The sequence below is a fragment of the Macaca nemestrina genome, unplaced genomic scaffold, assembly GCF_043159975.1.
Source record: "Macaca nemestrina isolate mMacNem1 unplaced genomic scaffold, mMacNem.hap1 Scaffold_47, whole genome shotgun sequence".
In the NCBI taxonomy this organism is placed as follows: domain Eukaryota; kingdom Metazoa; phylum Chordata; class Mammalia; order Primates; family Cercopithecidae; genus Macaca; species Macaca nemestrina.
The window spans coordinates 37,717-63,502 of NW_027257676.1; the positions used below are offsets into that span (position 1 = coordinate 37,717).

General features: G+C 37.6%; 1 long non-coding RNA gene across 3 annotated transcripts; it reads left to right on the forward strand.

Annotated features, from left to right (window-relative positions):
* The first annotated feature begins 11,679 nt into the window (after window positions 1-11,679).
* LOC139361397 (uncharacterized) lies at window positions 11,680-18,067 on the forward strand. Of its 3 annotated transcripts, none has more exons than XR_011618970.1 (5): window positions 11,680-11,771; window positions 13,920-13,990; window positions 14,291-14,392; window positions 17,011-17,074; window positions 17,702-18,067. It is a non-coding gene; the product is annotated as an uncharacterized lncRNA (long non-coding RNA). The 3 variants fall into 3 exon arrangements; XR_011618968.1 differs by having other exon boundaries at window positions 14,291-14,381; XR_011618969.1 differs by lacking the exon at window positions 17,702-18,067 and having other exon boundaries at window positions 17,011-17,117.
* The last annotated feature ends 7,719 nt before the right edge of the window (window positions 18,068-25,786 follow it).

The window sequence follows — 25,786 nt, forward strand, 5'->3', positions numbered from 1 at the left end:
GCACTCCAGCCTGGGCAACAGAGCAAGACTCCATCTCAAAAAAAGAAAAAGAGAGAGACTGAGGCAGGAGAATCACTTGAACCTGGGAGGCGCAGGTTGTAGTGAGCAGAGATCAAGCCATTGCACTCCAGTCTGGGGGACAGAGCAAAACTCCGTCTCAAATAAATAAATAAATAAAAGAAATCAAAGGTGACAGTTACTGAGTGCTGTGGGCCAGGTACAATGGTACACCCTTATCTGGATTACCATCGTGAATACGAATCACTTGTGATACCTGTGCTTTAAGCAGTCATATTTCCCACACTCTTAGCTGGCTTGAGATGTGAAAATCCATCAAATTACAGAATGAAAAATATATTTAGTGATGCCCATCTATGGAACATGTCCAGTTAAAATTAACATAGATAAAAATCAGCAAAAAGAAATTTAAAAAAATATTGTTTGAAATTCAAAGCTATATAACCCACTGTGTCACTGATGAGTTAAAACAAGAAACTGACCTGCAAACTGGGAAATACATGGGAGGAAGCAATAGTGAAAATGCCTCAGATCCAAACTTGTGGAATGAGGCTACCTCAGTGTCCGAAAATTTCATCACTTAAATATAGTGCAAAGGGACGGAGCACAGTGACTCACACCTGTAATCCCAGTACTTTGGGAGGCCGAGTCGGGCAGATCACTTGAGGTTCAGAGTTTGAGAGGAACCTGGCTGACATGGTGAAACCCCATCTCTACTAAAAATACAAAAATTAGGTGGGTGTGGGGGGGCGTGCCCATAATTCCAGCTACTCGGGAGGCTGAGGCAAGAGAATTGGGTATATAGGTACCACATTTTCTTAATCTAATCTGCCACTGATGGACATTTAGGTTGATTCTATGTCTTTGCTACTGTGAATAGCACTGCAAAGAATATTTGCATGCATGTGTCTTCATGGCAGAATGATTTATATTCCTCTGGGTATATATCCAGTAATCGGATTGCTGGGTCGAATAGTAGTAAGGATTGCTGAAACTGTGTAACAGCTGATACACAAAAATGTTCATTTTTAAGGGTTGGATATTGAGATTTAACTATTGATCATTTAGGTACATAAGACCTTTCAATGATTCCCCATTAATTCAATTCTAAAATCAATTCACTTTCCATGAAAGATGGTTTATAGCATATAGGTGTTTGGGATTTTTATAAATTAGCATAAATATAGAAAATATGAATAACTGATCTGGATAATTCCAAGGAACAAAACTGATTACTCCAGGTGATCAAAGTGATAATGGACAAATAGCATCACATTAAGTTAACAAGCTTCTGCACAGCAAGGGAAACAATCAACAAACTGAAAAAGCAACCCACAGAATGGGAGAACATATCTACATTGTATCCATCTGATAAAGAATTAATAATCAGAATGTATAAGAAGTCCAAATAACTCCATAGGAAAAAAAACCTAATAATCTGACTTAAAAATGGACAAAAGATATGAACAAGCATTTCTCAAAAGGAGACATACAAATGGCAAATGGGTATATGAAAAGGTGCTCAATATCATTGACTGTCAGAGAAATGTAAATCAAAACTACAATGAAATCACAACTACACTTCCATGTTAGTTAAAATGGCTTTTATGCAAAGGACAGGCAATAATGAATGTTGGTAGGAATGTGGGAAAAAAGGAACACTTGTACACTGCTGGTGGGAATGTAAATTAGTAAATCACTATGGAGAACAGTATGGGGGTTTCTCAAAAAACTAAAAATAGAACTACCACATGATCCAGCAATCTCACTACCAGGTATATACTGTTAAAACAAACTAAATATGGCCTGAAAAGGACTCTGTACTTCTATATTTGAGTCCTTGGTGATAAACTGTAACCTAGCTTAATAGGCAGACAAAATTGAAAACCTAACTTAGTAGTATGCACCTGTAACAATAGGTAACTCTTGGCCAATCCCAGCAGCCATACTTCAACCTTTCATACACCGCTGTGTGTTCAAAGTATGTTCAAATAAGGCATACACCAAGCTGTAACCAATCCAGCTGTTCTGTACCTCACTTTCAATTTCTGTACGTCATTTCCCTTTTTTTGTCTATAAATCTTCTTCCACTATGTGTCTGCCCTGAGTCTCTGTGAATCTGCTGTGATTCTGGGAGATGCCTGATTTGCAAATCATTCATTGCTCAATTAAACTCCTTTAAATTTAATTTGGCTGAAGCTTTTCTTTTATCAGTACTCCCCAAAAAGGAAATCAGTATATCAAAGAGATATCTGCACTCTCATGTTTATTGCAGCACTATTTACAATAGCCAAGGTTTGGAAGCAACTTACTTGTCTGTCAACAGATAAATGAATACTGAAAATGTGGTACATACACACTATAGAGTACTATTCAGTCATAAAAAAAGAATGGAATCTTGTCATTTGCAACAACATGGATGGAACAGGAGGATACTGTGTTAAGTGAAATTAACCAGGCACATAAAGACAAACCTCACATGTTGTCACTTATTTGTAAGAACTAAAACTTAAAGCAATTGAACTCATGGAGATAGAGAGTAGAATGATGATTACCAGAAGCTAGGAAGGGTGGTGGGTGCGGTGGGGGGAGTGGGGACAGGTAATGAGTACAGAAATACAGTTAGAATGAATTAGACTTAGTATTTGACAGCACAACATGGTGACTAGAGTCAACAATAATTTATTGTACATTTTAAAGTAATTAAAAGAGTATAATTGGAGCATTTGTAACACAAAGAATTGATAAATGCTTGAGGTGATGGGTACCCCTTTTACCCTTTAAAAAACTTATGCAATTACTCAAGTTTTATAACATAGTTTACTTATAAGTCCAGGAAAGTGAAGCAGCTACTAAGCACTAAATGCCCAGAAGAGCACTTAGAAAGTGTGTTTCTAAAGAATGTATACTTTTTGAAAGAGCAAACATACATGGATATGTAAAATATAAAGTATACCATAAAAACAGAATAAGTTTATTTGACAACTACATAAAAAAAAAAAACAGAAAGATCCATGTTTGTTCTAAGCAAAGGATAAACTGATCAAAGATAAACAACTGGAGTTTAAAATAGAGAGCCTTGTTTCATCTCTAGCATTATCATAGTGCAATGAAAATTTAATGATCTGCATTCAGAGAATGAAAAATTCAAGGCAATAAATTAAAGAAAATATCATAAGCCTGGGACTTGTAGTAGAACTCAGTGATATACCGACGTATTATATTTTTTTAACCACACCCCTTTTCCATTAAGTTAATTTGCCTACTGATGAGAGTGTTGCTTGGGGTGATTATTAATAATCTTTAAATATTTTCTTTCCAAAGGATGTTTTATATTTTAGGAGAATGACTTAACCTTGGATCTCTTCTTTCCAGAAATATTTCCATTCTATGAGAGACCACATGGAGTGGTGTAAAATGTGTCTATTGAATGTAGAGTCAGACAAGTTGTAGCAGATGCTTGTAATTCTATGTTGCCTCTGCATGCATTTTGAATACTGGTTAGCTTTCTTGTGCCAAAGGCAGGGCTCAGTGACCCTTGACACAGTTTCCAGTTCTACCTCACACCCAAAAGACTCAAGATGTGGCCAAAGACACAACTTAAATACATCTCTCTTGCTTAACAGACTGGGATCCCAGCTTTGCTGCAGCTTCCCTTCAATGGATCATTCTGGCATTTGCTGGTGAACATAAAGTGACCCACAGCCTATTCCAAATAGATACTGCTAGTTGCTAGGCTCTACCCTCACCCCTGTTTACACCCCCCTGACCTCCTGTGTATGGCCTCCAGGCATACAGTGTACCCCCTCAGGGTCTGTAAGTACTAAAAACTCTTAAACTTTCTCATTGTTTGTGAAACATTAAAGCCTGCCAACCAATCTGAACGCTGAAGTTAAGGGCCTCAAAAGAACCCCATGCAGATGGATCCCCTGCTGATGTTCTTCTTTTTTGTGCCTCCACTGGCTGGAGACAGTAGTTACCAAATGAGTTGATAGAGAAATCAAAGACTTTTGTTTAAAAGATAGGTATGTGTTGGGATTGTGGTTAAAAATGTACTGGTCATTTGAGAAGAGCAAAATTGTTAACATATTTGAGATTGATAGGTTCTTGATTTGTGAAATGATGATAATTACATATAGTTTGTAAATCTGTAGTACAGATAAAAAGACAGAATAATGTGAACAGCTTAAACAGGTGGCCTTCAAGTACTAGCAATATATATCCTTATGTTTCTATCAGGAACAACACTTTTCAATTTTTTTAGGAAAAAAGGATTGTTTTCAAATCTGAATAGTGCATCTTCCACCTCTCAGTTCAGGCAAGGCAGCTCTGCTTTCACTTTTCCCTGAGGAAGAATTTGTAAGTGGCGCATGTCTGAGAAGGATTGATCTTCAGTGTCGTTATACCCTGTGTCGGGGGATGTAGGCAGAATACACTTAATTGTACACATTAACACCTTGCTCTGAAGAGAAATTTAATTTCAACTTCTCTAAGTTTTTGTACTAGTCAGGGTGGGCAAGGTTGTGCTGGAATGGGACACCCAGAGAGTCAGGCTAATGGAAAAGCTATTACTCAGTGTCAATGGCTGTCATGGCAGGAGGCAAAAGGGAACTCATGCAAATCTTACACAACGAATTAAGTCTTGTGTCTCAGAAGGGAACCATGTCAATTCCAATTATGATTCTCGGTCTCAGTCAGCCACTAAAAGGCCAGAAAGTACAATCCTATGTTCCCAGAAGACTGAGGGTCAAAAATATTTATCAATCAGGCACATAATTACCATAGTTATGGCTTAATAAACACATGCACGTGCACGCGCGCACACACACACATACACACTGTGTGTGCTAAGAGCACGTATCAGAAAGCTTATTTATAGAGAAATTTATTTTTTCTTTTCAATTACTGAACTGCATACTATCTCAAGTTCCCATTTTGCCTAGTAGGAAAAAAAAGGAATCAATTAATTATAGGTAAACTCAATCACTTCCAGATTGTGTTACACATTAGAGATTCAAACCGAGCCAAATTAGCATCTTTACCCTCTGTGAGGAAAGACAAAACATGTAGTATGGAAACATGTGGTATGAGACCATGCAATCACACATTGCCTGGCACTTACTACTTGGTTCCTAAGGCCTAGTTGTTCATTTATCATCCACAAAATTGTTGTCATGCTTCTACCATAGAATGGTATAATATCAGGGAGGCAAGGTCCCTTCCCTGTACTATAATCAATGAAAGAAAGTAAAACAGAATTAGCCATGGCCCGGAAAGCAAAATTTAACTGAGGAGACAAGGGAGGAATACATGAAAAGATAACACACAGTTCACAGCCGGTACCTTAAAAATGACTACCAATCATAGAGAGTGCTGGAAATGTGACACGCAAAGTGGTCCACCAAGCTGGGAGGATTTTAGTGGAGGTAAGGAAAAAACTAGATCTTAGTCTACAATGACCAGTAAATTATAACATGCCCATTTATATTAGATTCAAACTTTAATGAAATCTATAATTAATTGTTTACCAATGTTGGGTACTTATGTTAAGCACCTTATGTGCACTGTTTCTTATAATTTTCATAATAATTTTATGAGGTTGGAAAGAATTTTATGCTCATTTGAAAGATATGAGTCACTTAAAGTAGTTTAGTAATGAGCTGGTTAGCAAGTGTCAAAGACAGGGTTAATGTTCAGATCTTTTATACTCCAACAACTACACTATTCTTTATTTGCTATGTTCAACATATTTTGTCTCAGTTTGCAAATATGACAAACTTACACAATCAAATTAATCATAGCATTTGTAAGTGGATTATGACTGGGGGCACTTACCAGACCGCATTGTGCCTTGAGTTTGAGTTCTGACTCCATCCGATAATAGCTGTATGAACACAGCAGGTCATTAATGTAGTGTGTATGTGTCTGTTTTCTCATCTATATAACTGAGATAAAATAATTGCCCTGCTAATCTTACAAGTTTTTTGATCATCAAAATAGCTACTCTACAGAGGACACAATAAAAAATTTTAAAAATATATGATATATATGTTCTAATTTTTAATATATAAAATATACATTATTATCAGAAGGGATTTAGCATTCCACATAGAAAAATGAAATATTAAAACAACAGCATTAGCTTTAAAATGCAATGTTCATGGAATAATTTATGAAGTAATCCATGAACATACCTGGCAAATATGTAAAATGCAAAAAAAAAAAAAAAAAAAAAAAGAAGTCTTTTTAAATTAGTCTGGTAATGTGAGAGTATAATAAAGCAAAATATAATTTCCAGAAGAAAAATTTCAAAGAAAAATGCAGCTTCAAATAGCCAGAGAGAGAAAACAAATCTCAATGTCTCCACCTCCCCTGCCCTCACTTTTCATTGTTAGGGTGCCCAGTGCTCCATAGTTTCCAGTGCAGTTTTTTAAAAGCTGGCTAAATCTTCCATTTTATTAATGCAATGACTAATCCGCCAAGTTTGCCTCTATTTCCTGAAATGAAACAATGATGACAACTTTCCAACTAGCGTATGAGTAAATGTTTGGGTAACCTAAGTCAGTAATGGGCAGGAACTTTCCATTTTAAAGCAATATCTAGAAGGTATTTGTTAAGAGAGGACAAAGAAAGACAGAACAAAGCTATAAACCACAGTCAGCTTTAAAATTATATAAGAATGGCTGGGTGCGGTGGCTCACACCTGTAATCCCAGCACTTTGGGAGGCCAAGGCGGGCAGATCACGAGGTCAGGAGATCGAGACCATTCTGGCTAATATGGTGAAACCCTGTCTCTACTAAAAATACAAAAAATTAGCCGGGCGTGGTAGCGGGCACCTGTAGTCCCAGCTACTCGGGAGGCTGAGGCAGGAGAATAGCATGAACCAAGGAGGTGGAGCTTGCAGTGAGCCGAGACCGCGCCACAGCACTCCAGTCTGGGTGACAGAGCGAGACTCCATCTCAAAAAAAAAAATTGTATAAGAAAATGTTTAAAAGCTGTACATTAAGAATAATAGACCCCTATGTGATGGCATGGCTTGCCTATATCAAAATATTTCATGTGACCCATAAATACAAACATCTACTATGTACCCACAAAAATTAAAGAGGGAAAAAATGACAGCAAACAAAAAAAGAAAAACAGACACATCCTTTCAAAGGCAGATGGATTTCCTCTATATTAATGGCTTTCTAAGTGAATGCCATAAAACACAAATGCAATGCTAGAAAACTGTAGAAGTATCAATGTAGGTGATCTACAACAAACAGAAATAAGAAGCCACAAAGTGCAAAGTTTTGTCATGTTAATTAGTGTAACTCACCATTCCACATAAAGTCAATAAAAATTCAAGACAATTTCTCAAATCTATGCAGGGCATGAGAGTAATCAATGTTCACAGTCCAGCTGTGAGCTAGAAGGATTCAACATTAAGTTTTCTGATAGGAAGATAAGAAGAGACTAAATCTATACGCTTCTCATTACAAATAAGTGCTACCTGACTTTAAAATAAAAGGACAGTGAATCAGCAGCTAGCTTTAAAATTTCTATTGTCTATGAAACTTACAACTGCTCAAATAAATCCCAAGTCGCTTTCTAAATTATTGTATTAATATATCGGTAGGTAGGTTTTGAGTATCATCTGTCCAAAAATGTGCTGCTCTTAGCTTGTCTTGTTTCTTCTTCACTTATTTTTCACAGCTATATTTTCACCTTTATTCCCAAGCAGCCCACAGGATCCAAATCTATTTTAGTTTGAAAGTCAAAGACAAAGACAGAATTGTGGTTATCAGCAACCTCAGGTGTGCACATCCTTCGAGTCAGCCCCAGTGACTCTATGCACAATGAGTGATCCCCAGACATCTGCAGCTGAAGCCTTTCCATATAATTTGTTCTTATCTACTCTTTTACACAAGTATAATAGGCCAACTGACTGTGTTTATATTGGATTTCACTGCCACTAACTCATATTTCCCAATCGGACTCGAGGCCCTCAACCTTCAGCGCATGGGATTCACCCTGATATTTTCTAATATCGTGAGCTGAATTCTACTTCCCATAAGCCAGACATTCCTCTCTTAGTTATTTCTCCAGATCATGCCCAGATTATACCAAATGTCTTACCCCAGGAAAAAGAGATCCTATCTTTCTACTACTCTGTCTTGGTAGTAGAAAAGTATCCTAAATCACATGCTGATGAGAACCTAGAAAGTCATCTATCATTGTCTTCACATTGAAGATAATAGCCTGACACCCATCGTCACTGAGATCTTGGCTGAAGTGAAAGGCTGCCATGATTCATTACCAGGATGGTCACACTACAAAGCTCATGTTAATTCTTCTCTTCCTTGAGAACTTGACAGTGGTAGAATAATAGATAGGTGAAGTGGAGCAGGATTACGAAGAGCTCTGCAAATCATAAAGGAAAGTTTTCACTTTATCCAATATGCCACAAGTTGTGATTGTTGTTTCCTGAGTTGGAGAAATCCAAATCAAAGTAATGCCTTAACATGGTGAGCATATTCTGGTTTTCTTATGAGATATCTGGCTTTTACTTGTGTCTGGTGTAACTTTTAATTGTTTCTGGCTTAAACTTTCAAGAGATTCTCTCTTTGAACAAGAAAATATTGTCCCCCTATGTTATGAAGTTGATGAATCATAGTCGATTAGTGGGAAGTATATTCATTATCTGTAATGCCCTAGAAGCAGCCTTTGGCCAAAAGAGTAATGTTTGGTTCTATACACTGTACCTACCATTTCTTGGTTAAGGAAGCATGCTTTTGTTTCACATGTCTCCTCAATTATACCATTCTTCTTAGGAGAGTTCTTGTTCTGAGTGAGTGGAAATAGAAAAAACTTCTTGTTCTAATTTGCCTGAAGGTTAATATTCTTTAATTACTGTACTCTTTCAAAGCACCACTGGCTTTTTCTATAATAACATTTTCCTTTTGTTATAGAAATTTGTGTTTTAGTGATATAACAATTATTTTGTTTTCTGTTGTCCTTTCCTTTTCTGTCTTAGCTTGTAGAATCTTAGAAAGAGAGAGGGAGGGAGAAAGAGAGAAAATAAATGAGTGCCTGTCTCCCTCTGCAGTTTCAAATATAATTAGCTTTAAATAGCTCCTAAAAAAGAAAGTGATGTGTATTTGGATATGCACCCTTGTGTTAGATTCAGATTTAATTACCAATAATTTAGCAATACCTGTATCAGCTCTGAAGATTCTGATGTGCAATGCATAATGCTAAATCTCTTCTATATATAAAGTTAGAGAGACTATATTCTCTCATACATCATGTAATATTCTCTCATAAGAGACAGGAGTATGCCTCTCAAATAATTGGGATAAAAAGACAAATGGAGATATAGACAGAATCATAATTGGACTTTATTTGGCTACTCCAGCAGTATCTAAGCCTGTCAACACAGTATAGGCTTATCTTTGAAGCAGGGGACAATGGCACTAAAAAGTAATCTGGGCTTATTTGTAAGATATCCCTGGCACAAAGGTAGTGTCAAATAGATACCCTTGCCTTAGTAAAGTGGCCTCACCTAAGATAGAGAAAACCACTGTGCAGAGAAACACCTGATTGAGATACCCTGTGCTTTTGATTCTATCATTCTGTGTCCAGGATTATAATTATAACAACAATCAGGTGTGCCATAATAAAATAAAAAGAAAATACATTGGGTACATACATGTGGAGACACCAGTCTTTACTAGACATTTTTTAGGAGTGAATACATAAGGGAAAAAGATGAGCTTATGAAAATACTTATCAATACAAAAGACAGAACATCACATTTAAAATGCTAAAAATGCATAATTTTTACATGGTTTGTTAAACAACTGAGAAGATTTTAGGAATCACACTTTGTGTTTTAGACAAAACTCAAATTCTATAAAAACAAAGATTTTAAAAAACAAGACAAAGAAGGGACAGAAAAACTAAACAAAATATATTAAATAATGACACTTAAGGCATCAGGCATCAGTCAATGAAGGACAGTAAGACAGAAAGAAAGCAGTTAAATTTTACACTTACCGCAGCTAATTGCCTGAAAAAGTTTTCAGGAGCAGTGCAGGATGGGAAAACTCACACAGAGTCCACAGCCTCCCTGGGTTGAAAAAATAGAGCCAAAGTCTGGGGAAGCTAAGGAGATTAAAGTAGACAGACGGAAGCACTGGAAAATGAGAGCTGCACAGAGAAAGAATTTCATATACTGCAAAAAACATCTCCTAGAGAATTCAACTAAGTACTGCTCAGTACGTGCATGGGAGAAAATACTCAAAGACTGGGAGAAGAACCATCCAAAAGGATTAGAAGAAAAAATGCCCAGAAACCACACAGTGCCAAAACAGCATCTGTAATCATTATTCAGACCCAAACCATCTTATTTCAGGGGACATTGTGTAGAGTAGAAAGGTCTTGCCTCACCAGCTAGAAAAATATATTAAACCCAGATAAATGCATTTCTTGTCTTGCCTAACAAACTTAAAACCAGACATGAAGGACTCAATGGTTTCTATATAGTGAATCTGTTTCTTTCTCTCTCTCTCTCTCTCTCACCCACACACACATATGCCCCTCAAAATTATTTAAAGAAATATAAAAACATCCAATATCAAACAAGGTAAAATTCATGTCTGAAATTACAGCCATGCAAAAAATCAAGAAGATACAACTCATACTAGTAAATCAAGAAACTGAAACAAACTCAAATGATTATCATAATTGAATTCATAGACAAGAACATTAAAACATTTATTATGACTGTATTTCATACTTTCAAAAATCTAAAAGTCATCTTGAACTTATTCAGTAGAGACATAAAAGTCATAAGAAAGGTTCAGATCTAAGTCAAAAATTACAAATTACAATCCCTGAGATGAAAAAGATGCAATGTGATTAACACAAGATTAGATATTGGAGAATAAAAGACTAGTAAACTTAAAAATATAGCAATAAATATATCCAAAATAAGAGCCAGAGGAAAAAAAAAAAGACTGAGGAAAAATGAACATAACATCATGTACTCTGAAGAATGTGACCATATATATGTTTAAGAGAAAAACTTTAAGCACCTCAGGGAAAAAAGACATGTTATGTCCAGAAGATCAAAGGTAATAGCTCTAGATTTCTCTTAGGAAAGCTAGCTTAGAAGACAGTAGAGTAATGTCTTTAAAAGTACTGAAAGGACAAAAAAGAAACTGTCAACATAGAATTCTATTCCTAGCAAAAATATCATTCAAATATTTAAGTAAAATAGTTTCTCAGACATACGAAGACTAATAATCATCAGCTGTCTTGTGGCATAAACAAATGTTAAAAAATAGAAGTACTTCAAGCAGAAGAAAATGAAACTATGTTGAAACCTGGATCTACCTAAAGGAATGAAAAAACACAGAAAGTGTAACTACGTAGATAAATGTAGTGACTTTTATTACTAAAATCTTATTTTAAAAATAAGAAACCATTTAAAATAAACATAATAATACTTTAAGTGTTGTTTCAAACATATATAGAAACAAAATACATGACAATAGCATAAAGGTCTGGTGGGTGGGGAGTAGAAGCACAGTTGACCCTTGAACAACAAGGGTTTAAACTCTGCGGGTCTACTTATACATGGATTTTCTCCCACGTTTGCCACCCCTAGGACAGCATGACTAACCCCTCCTTTTACTCAACCTACTAAACATGAAGAGGACAAAGATGAAGACTTCTATCATGATCCACTCCCACTTAATAAAGAGTAAATATATTTTCTCTTCCTTATAATTTTCCTAATAACATTACCTTTTCTCTAGCTTGGTTTATTGTAAGCATATTGTATCTAACACATATAACATATAGAATAAGTGTTAATCAACTGTTTATATTATCTATAAGGCTTCTGGTGAGTAGTAGGCTATTAGCAGTTAAATTTGGGGGAAGTCAAAAGTTATATTTGGTTTCAGCTACACAGGCGGTCAGCATCCCTAAATCCTACATTATTCAATGGTCAGCTATACATTATTTTAAAGTTCTTACACTCTATGGGAAAAACATAACACTGCTTGAAAGTAGATGGTAAAGAGTTAAAAATGTGTACTAAAAACCTTAAAGTATCCATTAAAATAAAACATCAAAAATAGCAACTAATCAGTCAACAAAAAAGGGAAAAATTGAATAATGTACTCAATGCCAAAGAAGAATGAAAAAAGAAAAAAAATAATTGCCTGCAGATAGTATAAATAAAAAGCAAATAGCTTGAAGGTAGATTTAAACCCAATCTTATCAATAATAGCGTTAAATTTATGTGGTCTAAAAACTTTAGTTGGAATGCAGAGATTATCAGATTGGATAAAAATAACAAGACTCATATACACTGCTTTTAAAATTATGTTTTTTAAGTATAAAAACACCAATACAAGTAAAAGGTTGTAAAAAGATATATCGTGCAAACGCTGATCAAAAAGAAAGCTAGAGGGACTATATTATTATCAGATAAAGTAGACAGACTTAAGAGCAAAGTCTCTTAATAGAGATAAAAAGGATAATCTTACAATGGCAACAAAGTTAGTTAATCAAGATGATATAACAGTTCTTTCCATTTATGTACTTAGGGAAAGTTTTTAAATACTTGAAGCAAAATCTGATAGAACTGCAAGCAAAAATTCTGTTGTAGACAAATCTTTAGTTATAATTAGAGATTTTAATACTTCTCTCTCATGCCAAATAGTATAAATAGAGATAGAAAATCAAAAAGGATAAAGAAGACTTGAATAACCTATCAACCAACTAGACCAATTTTTTGTATTTATAGAATATTCCAAACAAGAAGGGCATCAGGATTTACAACTTTTCCAAGTGTACATAAAACATTCACCAAGATAGATCATACTCTGAGTTATCAAAACTTTCTCAATAAATCTGAAAAGATTTAAGCCATTGAAATTATATTTCTGATGACAATGCAATTAAAATAGAAATCATTAACAAAGTATTAATAATTCCCAAATATTTGGAAACTAACACTCTTCTTAATAATCAATGGGTCAAAGGTGAATTCAAAAGTGAAATTTTTTGAAAGCATTTGAATGTAGATCAAAATGAAGGTACGACAAATGAAAATCTGTACTTTGCAGGTAACTCAGTAGTTAGTGGGAGGTTTATAGTACTAAACCCTACATTAGAAAAGAAGAAAGATCTGAGTCAGCTTCCACCTTGGCTCCCACCTTAAGCTAGAAAAGCAAACTAAGAAATTAGAAAGAAACTTAAAGCAAAAGAAAACCAAAATAATCAAATGAAAGAAAATAATCAAATTAAATAGAAAATCAATAAAAGACAAAATCAAGTAAGAAAGACAGAGGGCGGCCGGGCGCGGTGGCTCAAGCTTGTAATCCCAGCACTTTGGGAGGCCGAGACTGGCGGATCACGAGGTCAGGAGATAGAGACCATCCTGGCTAACATGGTGAAACCCCGTCTCTACTAAAAAAAAAAAAAAAAATACAAAAAAAACTAGACGGGCGAGGTGGCGGGCGCCTGTAGTCCCAGTTACTCGGGAGGCTGAGGCAGGAGAATGGCGTGAACCTGGGAGGCGGAGCTTGCAGTGAGCCGAGATCGCGCCACTGCTCTCCAGCTCGGGCGACAGAGTGAGACTACTCATTCCATCGTCACAATACCCTACGGGATAGTGGCGATTATTACCTGACTTTTACAGGTGGGTAAACTGAGGCACGGAAGGGCTGGCTAGGGTAGCTGGGGCCTGAGGGTGGGGGGCTGGGAGGTGGAGGAGCTGGGATTTGAACCCCTGTCTGTCAGCTTAATCACCACGGCTTACCCAGTGCACCATCCTGCCTCCCTCTCCACTGGTCCTGTGGGTAGATCCATAGGTTGATTGATTGATTTTCTTTCCCAGAGACTCCAGGTGCAGAAAGGTTCTGGTGCTGGAAGCTTCCTAGAGGACTGGTCTCTATCCCCTTCCCAGAGGTAGGTGAGGCCCAGGGAGGAGACATGAGCTAGCCAGGGAGGGAGGGCTGAACCCACCTGACTCCCCACTCTGGCTCTGCTCTTGGCCACTGCAGGAGCTGTGGCCACAGGCGTGGCCTGGGTCGTCCCGGGGCCTCCCTTGACAGGGCTGCTAGCCTGAGCTGCATGGGCCGCCCTGCTGGTCTGGGGATGGTAATGAATGCAGCAAATATTTCACTTGCCCCGTTTCTGGGCCCTGTGCTGAGCGCTCCTCCCTCACAGCAGCCCCAGGGGCATGGGTGTCCTTCTCCCTCCCGGTAGGCAGATCCAGAGCCTGGCCTCTCCGTCGTGTCTCTGCGTGGGCTGCTGTTTCTGCTTGTCCCTGGTGGGGGATTCACCCCTTTTTATTGAGGTAAAATTCACGTAAGTTAAAACTGCCCTTCTTACAGCGTACAAATTAAGTGGCATTCTGCTCACGATGTTTTGCAATCATCACAGCTCTCTAGTTCCAAAACACTTCCATCGCTCCAAAAGAAGACCCCGTGAAAATGCGGTGCACTCGCTCCCCACGTGCCCTCCTCCCCCGAGCCCCTGGAAACCTCTGAGCTGCTTTCCGTCTGTATGGGTTTGCCAGTGCTGGGCATTTCATATGAATGGAACCCTAAGCATTTGTCCTCCTGTGCCCTCGAAGTCTGTGCATGTTGTGCCAGTGCTGGAAAAAGAAAAAGAAAGAAAGACAGAGGAAACGCTAGGCACGGTGGACACTCTTATAATCCCAGGTCTTTGGGAACCCGAGGCAGGTGGATCAGGAGTTCAGGAGATTGAGACCATCCTGGCTAACACGGTGAAACGCCGTCTCTACTAAAAATACAAAAAAATTAGCCGGCCGTGGTGGCCTGTAATCCCAGTTCCTCGGGAGGCTGAGGCAGGAGAATTACTTGAACCTGGGAGGCGGAGGTTGCAGTGAGCCGAGATCACGCCATTGCATTCCAGCCTGGGCGACAGAGCAAGACTCTGTCTCACAAGAAAAAAAAAAAAAAAAAAAAAAAAGCAAGAGGAAAATAGTGAGAGAGAAACAAATGTCAGTAAAATACCACTATATACTTATTATAATGTTTAAAATATCAAAGACTGATTATGCCAAGTATTATTAAGTATATGGAGCAACTTGAGGTCTTACACACTGCTGATAGGAGTGTCAAATTATGCCAGCACTTTAAATAACAATTGAAGTTTATGAAAAATTTAAACAAATGCCAACCGTATAAGCAAGCCAATGCACCTCTACATATTTACCCAAGAGAAGTAAAGAATATCTTCCCCGTTGCCTGACTTAGCTGCTGAGACCCATTGTGAACGTTGACTGCTCCATGATCAACTAACTTTTATGAGCCAGAAATCTTGACCTAGTCCAAATTTCAAAACCAACCTCCTCATCCTATTATGTGCTTTCACCATGTCCAGTGCCACCTAGTATTTTAGCTGTTCATGAAAGGAAAACCAGGGCAGATGCACTGCCTTTATGAGTTAGTGCCTGAAGTGGCCTTTCTCTTGTCTACAATACAGTTGCATCTCTTTCAACCCCATTCCCAACCCCACTACAATTTCTCAGTAGTGAACTTTGCTTTCTTAGTAGTGAGCTTTGCTTTCCCTGAGCTTTGCTTTCTCAGTTTTCTCAGTTTAATGAACCACTTATTCACGTCTTTCCAGTTCCCGCCAGCCTCCTTTATTTCCTAATTATAACTGTGTCCTCCTTTTTGGCCAGTGATTCCTTGGACTGGTACAGTAGTGAAAACAAGCAAGTAAAAATAAGCAAGAAAACAAAAACAAGAAAAAGGCAAAAAAATGCTTTTCTTCTTGGATCAAAACATCTCATATTTATAATCTGCATGGATAATACCAACTAGGCATAATTCAACAGAGATCTCCGGTGTAAAAAAATCCTTTTGCTACAAAAGAGGGGAAGTGTGATTGTCTTCAATTCCTCATGTTCTGAGAGCGTGTACTGCACTTTAGTGCAAATTAGAAAATTTCCCTGTTCAGGTGGATGATTCCCAAAAAAATACTTGCTCTGAGTGTTTGATGCATCGCAAGTTGACCCAATTCAATTCTATCAAACAGAGCCCAAGCTACCCTGCCTCACCCTAAGCTAAGTACTTCCTAATTACAGTTGAACTTTCATGTGATATCTAGAAATCCAGAATCCAGTGGAATAATGTTCTAAAGTATAAGAGAAGTTATAAAATATGTGTGTGTTCATGTAAAGCAGGCCTCTTGAGTTTTCCATTTTCCTCCCCTTTAAATTCTGATTACTTATTGCTCCTTGTGGCAGACTATTTTTGGAAAAGGCACAACAGTTGCTTCATGTTTAATACTGAACAGGAAAGGTGAGATGTTGACCTCAAATTTTTATTTTTCTGTCTACATGTCATTACATATTTGTCTAAACCCCTAGGATATACAACTCCAAGGGAACCCTAAAGTAAACTCTGGGCTTTGGGTGATAATCATGTGTCAGTATAGGCTCATGGATTGCAACAAGGGTACCACTCTGGTCAGAGGTGTTGAAAATAAGGGAGGCCAGGTGAGGGGGACAGGAGGGATATATGGGAAATCTCTGTTTTTTTATCTCAATTTTGCTATGAACCTAAAACTCTTCCTAAAAAAATAAAGTTTTTAAAAAATGTTTTAAATTATTCTCATTCAGACCATCTAATTCCTAATAAAAGACAAGCATGGCTGGAAAATGGCATGGAATATGCAGACACACAGGGAGAAAGCATGCATGCTACAAGTTTCCATGTGTCTACTTGAGAATTTCCAGATGCAAACGAAAAGAGAGAGATTGCAGACTAATCAGATGAACTCGCTTTATTTTACATTTTTACAGTTGCTATGTATTCTTCCCCCCAAAGTAAGAAACCCTCATCAGTGAGAAGTGGGAGGTTGGAAGAGGAGTGATAGAAAAATCCTAGATAACTGACATCAAGTATTCCAATTTATAGGGTTTCAAACTGTTGCAAGCATTTTTCTCTTTTCAGATAGAGCAGACTGAAGACTGATTTCCATCCAAATTTTGAAAAATAAAGCTGATCCTCCAACCGGGTGAGAGAAGAGAGAAAATTCTTGTTTTATAAATGAGAAGGCATGTGACAAATGGAACAGTTCTAACCAGAGACTTTTTTTTTTTTTGCACTATTTTATATTTGGTATTACAATATGGAAGTGTCTTGTCCTTCACATGCAATTAGTGCCGTGGGAAAGTTGCTCTGCAATTTCTACTCACATTCCAGTCTTTGAAGGGACTCAAGACAAATGTGACCCATGTGACTCATTTTACACTGCTGAGAGAAATTGACTGTTCAAAATCCATCCTTCGATTTTAAGAGCCATGATTATAAAATGTCAGACGAAAACAAATATTTGAGAAAGCCTTCCCTAGAAAATGTATCGATAATTGAGAGAAGGAAAAACTCTAAAATCAAATGTCATAATTAAAGTGAATAAAGTACACATTTTAAGCATAATTCATAACTGAATTACAAAAGTAATTGTCCTATTTTTATTGCTTAATCAATTTCCATACTCAAGTACACTAATTCCCACCTTCTTTTTGGTGTGACTTTTTTTTCCCTTCGAGGCAACTTAGTCTTGATGTTTTTTCAAATGTATTCTATTTATCTCATTTATGTGAGCTCACGAAAACATTGTTTGGTCTTTCTGCTCCAACAGATATGAAAGAGAAGGAAAGACCAAACAGAGGACCCTTAACGGAAAAACAGTAATCAAAGCAAATAACCAAGGAAAAAAAATAAGATATTAATGCTTATGATAATTTATAAAGTAAATAAAATAATGAAACTAGCAAAAAGTCCTCAGCAGAAATTATTCCCAAATTGCTCAATATCAAGGGCTTATACACATTATCAAAATTCATTTAGTCAAAGGGTACATGTAAGCCTTTGGGGTGATGGAAGTGTTTTGTATCTTGATGGTGATGGTGATCTTACAGGCATATTAAACAGTCAATATTCATCAAACTGTACACTGGATGCAATCTATTACACATAAATTACACCTCAATAAACTTGATTACAATAAGAAAGCAAAACACTTGTTTATGATCCCTAGATAAAAGTTAAGTGCACTGAAAATAAATGAACTATGAGTGATAGTAAATATTCACATTTCACAAAAGTCATTGCTTTAAATGTACACTTACACTCCAATATTTCTCAGTGAGAGGTTTCAAAAATCGTGATATGTAATAAATGTGAGGTATCACAGGCACCATATCCATTTGCAATCACAAGGAAAAGCAGATGTAACAGTTTTTGACTTTTTGTTGTTTCATTTATGTATCAGTCTGTTTTCACACTGCTGATAAAGACATATCCAAGACTGGGAAGAAAGAGAGGTTTAATTGGACAAACAGTTCCACATGGCTGGGGAGGCTTCAGAATCATGGCAGGAGGCGAAAGGCACTTCTTACATGGTGGCAGCAAGAGAAAAATGAGGAAGAAACAAAAGCAGAAACCCCTGATAAGCCCATCAGATCTCGTGAGACGTATTCACTATCACAAGAATAGCACAGGAAAGACCGGTCCCCATGATTCAATTACCTCCCGGTAGGTCCCTCCTGCAACACTTGGGAATTCTAGAAAACACAATTCAAGTTGAGATTTCAGTGGGGACACAGCCAAACCATGTCAATCTACAACTTAGAGTTCCATCCTCTCAGTGCTGGAAAAGTTGGAATGTTTCATATTTTATGGTAGGATAAAGTCTACAGACTGGAAGATAAGACATTGAAGTGCATTAACCATCAAAAACTGTGAAGGAGGCCAGGCGCCATGGCTCACGCCTGTAATCCCAGCTCTTTGGGAGGCCGAGGCAGGTGGATCACGAGGTCAGGAGATCGAGACCATCCTGGCTAACATGGTGAAACTCTGTCTCTACTAAAAATACAAAAAATTAACCGGGCGTGGTCGCACACACCTGTAGTCCCAGCTACTTGGGAGGCTGAGGAGGCAGGAGAATCGCTTGAACCCAGGAGGCAGAGGCTGCAGTGAGCTGAGATCACACCGCTGCACTCCAGCCTGGGCGACAGCGATACTCCATCTCAAAAAACAAAACGAACAAACAAACAAAAAACTGCGAAGGGTCCGAGAGTTCACCCTTCTCACAAACTAACCAGTTAGCCAGATAAAAGTTTCATGAATGCTGGTAGAAGACACAAAACTCCTGGGTCACAGAAAAATAACAGTTTAGTGCTCATGACAATAGCAGTAGCCAAAGTATTAGCATTTTTTTGTACCAGTTAACCAGGCCTCCATTTTTGCAAGGTGATACAAAGAGAACCAGATGGTACCTTCAGTGATTGTGCTATAGAAGAGGAATCTTGACTTCAGGGAACCCGAATCCTTTATAATGGGCAGTGAGCATGCCTGGCCTTTGCTCCAGACAGAGACACTGTCTCTATGTTCCAAGACTGTTCACAATACAAATATCCCTGAAAAGATAGTTCAGAATGAAGGGCAGTTAGTTGCTCACTCACAAGAGATGCAGAAATACAAAAAGTCTGTGGAAAATTGACCTCTAACAATAACAATTCAATCATTAGGAAAGTACTTCAGAGTACCTTGAATTCTTCAAAGAAAATGTTAGCTAATTTATTAGAAACCTCTGCTTTTCCAGGTCCAAGTTTTACACTAATACGTGTATATAAAAGTGTATACATTTTCTCAATTTGAGTCAAAATACCAAAATCTACACAACAACATTTGTATTAATTAACAGAAAACAGACATAGCAAGGAATAGCACACTACATGCATGTGCTGGACCTCCTTGTAAATCACCTCATGTAATCAATGACAATCCAACTGTTACCATCTATTTCAAATGATGAGTTCTTTTCCATGAAATTTATTTCTTATTTATCAAGGTAACAGGAGTAGAAATTAATCAATCTTCAAATCAGCTGCTCATAATCACAAAGTACATTTTATTAATGTGCTAGAAGAACAAATATTGGAAAGTTTTATTTGGCTTCAAACTTGACCCTACTTAGAAATAAGGTGACAGTATACTGCATTTCAAAAAGTATACATTCCTCATTAGCTCAACAGCCCAAGCCAAAATATACATCATCCTAGATTCCACTCTCCTTGTCACTCTTCTCACATGTGGTCAGTTGCCCACTTCTGCCATCTTTGTTTAATCAATAGTTATCATATCTGCTTCCGAGTAAGGCTGTGCCTTTTATTTGTATCAACTGCATCTCGCATTATGCTGATGCATAGTCAGCACGCAATAAAGGTTTGTGAAACGAATAGATCTACTGCTTTATCAACGTCAGAAAACAATGCACATGGGAATGTAAATTGGTACATCCATTATGGAAATCCATATGGAGATTCTTCAAAAAAATTTGAAAAGAACTACCATATGATCCACCAATCGCACCTCTGAGCATACCACATATATCCAATGGAAATGAAATCCATGTGTCAAAGAGGTATCTGCACTCCCATGTTAATTGCAGCATTATTCATAATAGCCAAGAGATGAAATCAGCCTAAATGTCCAACAATGGAGGGATGGATAAAGGAAATGTGATATATATGCACAATGGAATAGTATTCAGCCTTAAAGAAGAAACCCTGTCATATGTGAAACATGGCTGAACCTGGAGGACATTATGTTAAGTGAAATAAGCCAAGCACAGAAAGACAAATATCACATGTGGAATCTAAAGAAGTTGAACTCACAGAAGCAGAAAGTAGAATGGTGGTTACAAGGGACTGGTGGGAAGAAAGGTGGAGATCGGAGAGATGTCTGTCAAAGTATGCAAAATTTCAACTGGACAGGAGTAGTAAGTCCAAGAGATCTATTGTGCAATATGGTGACTACAGTTAATAACATTGGACAGTATTGTATTCTGGAAAATTTCTAAAAGAGTAGATTTTAAGTGTCCTCACCACAAAAATCATAAGTATGCATATGATAATTAGCTACATTTAGCCATTCCAAATGTATGCATATTTTAAAATATTACATTGTACACAATAAATGTATGTAATTTTTGTTTAATTTTTTCAAATAAGCTTTCTAAACAGAAAACACCATTCAAAATGAAAAGGAAATTTTAAAACCACAGTGCACAAAGAGAGATATGGAAAAAATTGATTTTCTTGTCAAACATGGATTTTATCTTTCTAACAATTGTAGATATTTTCACATAATCGATAATACAAGCATACATTTTGTGTACTGGTAAACACAAACCCCATTCAAAATAGTGACATTTTTTCCTCCATCTCCTGTTAGCAATCCGGTTGCACTTACCTGTTAAACATTAGTTTCCTAGAGAAGAAGATACTATCATTTCAAACTGCAGCAAACAAAATATTCTACGGGACATATAAATCTTGTATAAAACCTGAACTTTGAGCTATGAAATTCTGGTGGCTTTCTCAACCCAGTCAGTATGACACTGTGAAATCTAAGACTATACCAGAAATGTTCATTCATTTTAAGGTATGTATGTTTATTTAAGGCTATTTTGCTTTAAACCAAGTGGTTATCCTCAAAACATACAGCTTCTGTTGGGGAGGATAAAAGGAGAAAAATCAAAGTTTAATCTCCAGTTCTCATGGGAAAAATCTGAAGAGCAGTTGTCCTCCTTTAAAAAAAAAGTTAATAAAAAATGTTTTCATGAAAAGATAAGATCCTGGCATGTTAAGACAATTTAACCATTTTAACTGATGCAATCATTTTCTCTAAAATAGATACTGCGTTTGCTATCCAATGGGCAGTGGTTTGAGAGCACATTTCTGAAAGATCCTTTGGTTAGTAGCTAGGACAGAATTTACCTCAGGAACAACAATATCCACACACAGTGACCATTCCCACTATGCTTTTGACTACACAGCTTACACTAAGGTAATAAAAACACCAGCTATGTTTTCAGGATGCAGTCAATACCCCATCCAAAAAGAAAATAAAACTTACATTTTAAATTAACTTAAATGGTATGCATTAGAAGCGAGTGATTTTGCAATTGCTGGATCAATCAATCACAGTCACTTGACTATGACTTGAGAGGAGGTTTCTAGAAGAAATTCAAAGTTTGGATGAATGCCTGAGGGTAGTCTCTTCTTACCTTAATCCACATGTTTCTAACCCATAATTATCTCAAAGTTATCGCACACACACACACACCACACACTTTCTTGACTTCACTGAAACCCACTGTCACCTAAGGATACTGCTTCTCCTCTCAAGCAGGGGCTGGGAGATGTTTTCCATCAAACTCGAAATATCCCAGTATCAGAACCAAGGCAGTGTCCTCCTGACTACCCAATGCCACTTGCAGACAAATAACTGCACTCTCTTTTGTAAGCTGCTCCTTTGAGTAGTTGACAATAAGAGCCTCTTCTCCCTCCAGTCCTCACTTAATCATTTGATCACTCCTTAAAGAATTTAGCACCCAACTGATCATCTTTTCACCCAACCTTACCATCATGCTAAGCAGATTTAACATCACTTGGATGCACCATCAACACCTTGACCAGCAGTTCCTTACCCTGATACCCACTGATAGTTGTCATCATTCACCCCAAGCACCAACTTCCACAGTCATACCATGAATTTGGTCAACATTGGAAACTGCACTTCAGATAATTTTGCAATAATATGAATACCTTCACAAAGACCACCACCACCACCTTCAGCTTCCCTTTCCAATGGCCTTGTTTTCGTCCCCTCATACAACATTTCTACCTATCAAGAACTGCAATCCAGTGACACTTCTACTTTCTCTACATTCATCAGCCTCCTCAGCTCTCTACACCTCTCTGTCAGTACTATGTCACCTCCCTCCCCTGTGTCCACCTCCAACTCCTGGCTTAGTATTTTATCTGGCCTATTCCTATTCATCCTTACTCGTACTGCTTTCTTAGAAAGGGGCTATCCATACTTGTAAGCTAGATGAAGTTCTTCTGTTAAGCCATCTTGTAAGTTCTTTGTGCTTTTCTTAGCTATTCTTCAAACACAACAATGATCATATTGCAATTAATGTCATTGTGGATTTGAACATGGAAAGTCTCTTTTATCCTAGATTGTAAATTGGTTAAGAGCAGAGATCATGACTGTTTTACTCTCAATTACATATGTTGACTAACACCATGCCTGGAACATAGAAGGCACTCCAGAAATATATGTGGAGTCTCACACACACACACACACACACACACACACACACACACACATACTTATGCATACACACTCATACACTTACCCACAAAGATTTCTTCCAGTAAATGGGTATCTGTATTATGCAAGCAATGTGAAATCAAAAAGAACATTTTGGGGTTTTTGCTGCCTAACACCAAAACTAATTGCAGCCACTCTTCAAAAAAAATGCAATAACTTTATAAACAGCCACATCCTGATTCTTCCAGTAGAAAGCTCTCCATTCTCTGCTGAATATTCATCTGTTGGGAGGGACACTCGCCAAGAAGCTCAGCACTTTCTGTAAAGAGAAGCAGCAAGAATAGAAGATGTGCAGAGAGGAAAGAAAGTCAAAGGCAGGCTCCTGCAATGCAAAGGTGCCAGGAACAAGGGTGCAATCCCAAGCTGTGCAACACAGGATGGAGGAGGGAGATCTCACTTTTATTGTAAATAGCAGAATTCTTTAAAGGTAGCTATTTCAGAATTCTTGAAATAGCAGAATTCTTGAATTCTTTAAAGGTAGCTATTTCAGAATTCTTGAATTCTTTACAGGTAGCTATTTCAGAATTCTTGAAATAGCAGAATTCTTTAAAGAAAGAAAGAAAGAAAGGAAAAGAAAAGAAAAGAAAAGAAAGAAAGAAGAAAGAAGGGCCAGGCATGGTGGCTCACGCCTATAACCCCAGCACTTTGGGAGGTCAAAGTGGGTATATCATGAGGTCAAGAATTTGAGACCAGCTTGACCAATATGGTGAAACCTCATCTCTACTAAAAATACAAAACTTAGTCGGGCATGGTAGCTTGTGCCTATAGTCCCAGCTATTCAGGAGGCTGAGGAAGAAGAATCGCTTGAACTCGGGAAGCAGAGGTTGCAGTGAGCAGATCACACCACTGCACTCCAGCCTGGGCAACAGACTGGGTGACAGCGTGAAACTTAGTCTCAAGAAAAGAAAAGGCCAGGTGTGATGGCTCATGCCTGTAAACCCAGCACTTTGGGAGGCCAAGGCAGGTGGATCATGAAGTCAGGAGATCTAGACCATCCTGGCCAACATGATGAAATCCTGTCTCTACTAAAAAAATTTAAAAAATAAAAAATAGCTGGGTGTGGTGACACATGCCTGTAATCCCAGCTAGTTAGGAGGCTGAGGCAGGGGAATCATTTGAACCAGGCAGGCGAAGGTTGCAGTGATCCAAGATTGCACCCCTGCACTGCAGCCTTGTGACAGAGCAAGACTGTGTGTAAAAAAAAAAAAAAGAAAAAAAGAAAAAGAAAAAGAAATTGTGTGTTTCCTATAGGAGACCCTAAACTGTTGTGAATTGTGTGTTAAGAGACAAAAAAGTTGTTCATGCAAAGTGCATGAATATATCAGGAAAGCTTCCTTCCAAAGCTAACTAAAATCTTATATTGTGGGGTAACTAATTTCTGGCCTAAATCTCATGGGATTTTTTTTTCACTCGTACTTTCTATCTAAGTGGTTATTTTAAAACAGTTATTATTCTTTACTTAGGTGTTTAAGCTTTAAAAATGTTTCCAAGCCTAGGTTTAGATATCCTAATTACCTTTTAAATATTTAGCACTTGGCATTGTTTACAATGTCTTGAGAGCAGATGCCTTTCCAGTTCGGCAGTTTTAGAACCCATGTGCCCTAGACTCAACATCAAAGAATGCCGTATTTTTCTCATCTCTTTACTTTTTCTCTTTTATTGCACGACTGTAGTTTCATTATTAATGTGGTTAAGAGGGTACCTCTTGGAATGAACTTTGTTCTAGGTTCTCAAATTTGGGAGATTAATTTAAATTTCAGAATTAGACTTTTTTCAACACCCCTTTTTAAAAAATTAATTAGTATGTATTTGTATTTTCATGGCCTTTGCCCTGAGAAGTTTTCTGAGCTCCAAACCCAAGTACAAATTTTGCCTTTCGTTACATACATACATACATACACGTGTATTTAATTCCAACAATAATTGATATTGCAGTGTTGCTCTAGCAGTTCAGGCAAATGAAACTTAATAAAGTTCAGGGAATAACTTTAAGCTATTAAGTGCAGATTATTAAAACACTGATCTAGGCCGGGTGCAGTAGCTTACGCCTCTAATCCCAGCACTTTAGGAGGCTGAGGCAGGCAGATCACTTGAGCCCAAGAGTTGGAGACCAGCCTGAGCAACATAGTGAAACCTTGTCTTTACAAAAAATACCAAAATTAGCCAGGCAGGGGGGTGTGCACCTGTAGTCCAAGCTACTCAGGAGGCTGAGGTGGGAGGATCATTTGAGCCCAGGAGGCGGAGGTTGCAGTGAGCCATGATCATGCCACTCCACTCCAGCCTGGGCAACATCACAAGACCCCATCTCTAAAAAAGTAAATTTTTATAATAAAAGATAACAAAACTAAATAAGAGGAATTTACATGCTCTGGTTCATGATCATTTCTAAATTTTCAGACTGAAGAAAAACTAAAAACACAAAATTATACTTGAGATTAGTTTGCTACAACAGATTATCCTTTGCAAGGGTCATATACGAGTTTGGAAAATTGATACAGCAGTTAGTAATCTAAGCTTCGTGGAAAAATTGGTCATCTCA